Source organism: Hipposideros armiger, unplaced genomic scaffold, assembly GCF_001890085.2.
Source record: "Hipposideros armiger isolate ML-2016 unplaced genomic scaffold, ASM189008v1 scaffold_572, whole genome shotgun sequence".
NCBI classification, from domain to species: Eukaryota; Metazoa; Chordata; class Mammalia; order Chiroptera; family Hipposideridae; genus Hipposideros; species Hipposideros armiger.
In genome coordinates this window covers 1,206,491-1,210,290 of record NW_017731922.1, presented here as the reverse complement: position 1 = coordinate 1,210,290, position 3,800 = coordinate 1,206,491, and the positions used below count along the sequence as shown (strand labels likewise).

Genomic DNA, 3,800 nt, shown 5'->3' with positions numbered 1-3,800 from the left:
TCAAAAACCAACTTTACATTGTATTTTTTCCTTGTTTTGCTCATGCCTGAAAATATGCAATTGATTAGTCAGTCTTTGGAAATGTCATCAAGGATCAAAAATAAACAGAGGAACTCAAAGGAAAGGAAAAAAGAACAAATAGCCCAGTGGGGGAAAAACATCGGAGCCAATCCCACTAAGTCCCCAAAATGTTTGACCTCTTTCATGAATGGTGGGTGTCCACCGGAGGGAGGAAAAGTCCTGGCCTGCGGCTGGGATTACCAGCCACGCCGAAGGAGCTGATGAGCGAAGTTGATGAAGGAATCCAGAAATATCGAGAAAATTAGACCCTATTCCTTGAAAAAGGACCAACCATGAGTGGCTTTAAAGCATTTCCCACTTAAAAACCTTTTAGCTGGGCCCCTTTTGAATTATGACTGTATGAGTTTAAATTACACTTTCTAATTCCTCACCCCCCATCTCCCCGCAGCAGTGGCTGCTGCTTCATTTTCCAATTATGTACTTTTATTTCAGAATGATAAAGAGTGCTACTTACTGGATCATGTCCTGTCTGCCACAAATAGCTGTTCACTTATTCCTTTAATTTGAGATATGAAAGCAGTCAGTTCCCCGGGCTGGTCTTCAAATTCTGAATATGCTCCCTTGTCACAGCACCGAGCGAGGCCAGAGATGCAAAGAAACCCAGAAAGCCCAGGCTGAGAAATAGGTTTGTAAACCAGTGCTCTGCGCCATCAATTATTATAATTCTTGGTGCTTTCTCTATCCATCTAGCAGATCAGCAATCACATAAATAATAGTGAAGAAACCGATTTTTCTTCTGCAAAGTGCGAGGTCCCAGTTTTTGACATAAAGCCCTGGGAGACCCACGTTTCTGGGGAGTCGAAATCGGAAGCTGCTCAGATCCGTCTCAAACACACACACAGACATGCCCACACACAAAAGGAAGTAAGAGGCCAATGGGTAAAAATCAGCATTCTGCAACCCCGCTCCACATGTACGTCAAGACACACCGAACGGTGATGGGGCTTTGGGACATGCACGGCTGGGGCGGGGGAGGTAAGAAGCTCTTGGTGGCTCAGCGTTCCAATACAATTCGCAAAGAAAGTGAATGTGGATTTACAGTTCTCATGGAAATCTATTAAACAGATGTCGCAGAAGCATAATCAAATAGGCACTATGGTAATGCTACACTTAAGTCTGAGACTGGGGTTTTGCCATCTTTATGATCAGTTTAAGTGTATTTTTTTGTGATCGTGCTGGAATTTGTAATTAACGATCAAACCTCTGAAGTATGATCAATGAACTTATGTGTCTGAAGGACAAACTCACAAAAGCAAAACTCCGTTCACCACACACACACACCCCACCCCACACCCACCCGCTTGGTGCGGGAGCCCAGGGTGGGGGAGGGAACGTGTGCCTGTTCCCTGAACACTGCAAACACACTTCTTCGCTGGGAAGGGGGAAGGCAGGATGCGGGCAAGGCTGGCACATCTCAGGGAGCCGATGCAATAAATATATTTTGCAGCTTTGCAGGCTGCGGTACTATGGGAAAATGCAAACGAGTGAAATGAAGGAGAAATGACGGGTGTGTTTGAAAATTGAAAGCAGGCATCATTTTCCCCTTAAAGTGATGAAATTAGCACGGGGGATGCCAAAAGTCTTTTCATGTGCATCACCGCTGAGCCCCAGTCCTTCTTGGAAGGGAGGGATGGAAACGGGAAGACGTGCAGTCGAAGCGTACTCCCAGGTGTGGACCCGATGGTGGTGACGAGAGGCACCTAACTCAATCCTTGGCTCGGAACTCCACGTATCACCATCAACCCGCGGGGAGGCTCTTTTTTATTGAAGCTGCTTCTATTTATGACGTATGACCAGGTTCTCACATCAAGCTGACTAAGTTCACGTCCAAGAAAACCGCCAAAGCGTCATTCACAGAAAGGCATGGAGAGACCAAAGAACTCTCAAGTCACTCTCTGAGTTCAAAATTAAAACACATAATCTCAATTTAAGATTTTTTTTCATGAGACTGGGCTGCCCTCGTCGGCCAGAGATATTCTGAATGGAAATAAAGCATAACTAAGTCTTGTCTCATTAGGGGAAAAAAGTCAATCTAAGGTAAAACATTTGTTTTGGCAACAGAATGGCCAGGTCACCAGGGAGAGCCTCAGTGAATCAAATTAACCAAGGAACTATTATACCTTCCCTCTCACGCCGCCCCCCAAAAGGGGGCCTGTCTTCTTTTCTTTCCCTTGGGGTTGCTTCTGCTTTTTCCTTTTTTTTTTTTTCTACTTCTTCGGACCCAAGTCAAACCATTCCAGTGGCAGTCTGGAAAGGACGCTAGCTGGTGGTCTCCTTCCATGGGGACATCCACGCCCCAGGAAGCACAGCTACAGGGAGCTGAGCTCAGAGAGACCCAGCATGATCTAAACATAGGGGATGGTGCTGCGTGAAACACAATCCCTTCACCCCGACTTCCTCCTGCCCTGCACCAGCGATTGGCACATCTGATCCTAGAGGGTGAGGGGTTTGACCAGAAGAAAGGCCCCACAAACAGCCTGCCCCTCATCTGAGATGCCACGAACTGTGATCTGTGGTCACAGAGTGAGCCTGAGAACCCATTCCCGGGCTCCTGCACCTGGGGACCCCTTTTCCCGGGGGGCCCTCACTCCAGAGGTGCAGGCAAAGATGCCAACTGCTGAACAGAGAGATTTCCAGGAGAAGAATGGGAAAGGGAGGGGATGTTTGAAAAGACCCTTTTTCTGTTCCCAGCGAGGGAGGGGCGATGGGAGAGACATGTCACATTGTCACATTAAAGATTTTGACAGACAATTCAGGGATAACGCAGAAATTCCACCCTGAGCTGCAGCTCGCCACAACTTGAAAGGCATTAACTAACCTCCACTAATTGCATGTTTTTCGTGCATAATATTTACTTGTTAAAAGTCTTTGCCTGGTGGATTCATTTCCTCTGCCCCCGCTATTCATGATCAGTTCACAGGCCTAAAATTGGAAAAAAATGAAGTCATTTTGATAGATTAAAAAGCGACTGTACTTTGGGGAGGGTTTTCTTTTTTCTACTAGCCTGGAACCCGCACCCAGAAATGCTGATTTTTCTCCTTGAGTGCTCCCCCTCAGTGAAACCCTGCTACCATTCTCACTTCCTCAGTCAAGTGCAGGGAGATGTGTCCAGTGTGAGGTGAGCACACCAGGTGCCATTGCTGCCAGCCATGGAATGGAGCAAGTTCAAGGGAAAACAAATGAACTTATATTACTTTCATCAGATGAAGCTTTAATAGTCTTGTGGGTGGACTGGGAAGTTTTTTTTTAAAGCAGGCTTTTCTTGAATGGTTATTCTTCATGTCGTCTATGCATTCCTAACATTTGGGCTCTAGTAGAAAAACCCCCAAGCCCCTGTCTTTTATCTAAATTTAGATCCAGTCTATCTGTCCACAATCACAGCCCACAGGGCATCAGTGGGGGTGGGGGAGTGGGAGGAAGGTGAGTGATTCTAAAGGGCACACACACGGCAGTTACATCCGAGATATGGCATCCCACATGTGGGTGACTCTCTGAGCCTGCCGACATTGACATCACAGGGATCTGGTTCAATCCAGGTCTTCCGAAATTCCTGGGGCCTAGAAATAAATAGGAAGGCGGCCCCACGCCGCTGAAGCACTTCCGAATACAGGATTACACCTCTGTGACTGCATTACCGCCTTTGACTAGCCATCAGCCAATTAATGTACCTCCACCGAGTGAGCACTCAAATAGATGTAACCATTTCACAGAAACCCATC

The 3,800-nt window shown here is 46.7% G+C and overlaps 1 protein-coding gene across 2 annotated transcripts in view; it reads right to left on the bottom strand.

Annotated features, from left to right (window-relative positions):
- The window catches only part of MPPED1 (metallophosphoesterase domain containing 1), an 83,703-nt gene extending 80,679 nt beyond the window's left edge, over positions 1-3,024 (bottom strand). The window contains exon 1 of one of the 2 annotated variants that reach the window (XM_019623978.1): positions 2,937-3,024. The gene's annotated coding sequence lies outside the window, so the exon portion shown is untranslated. Of the gene's footprint in view, positions 1-535; positions 796-2,936 lie in introns of those variants that run through there. The other variant, XM_019623976.1, reaches the window with a different exon arrangement.
- Positions 3,025-3,800: the final 776 nt, after the last annotated feature.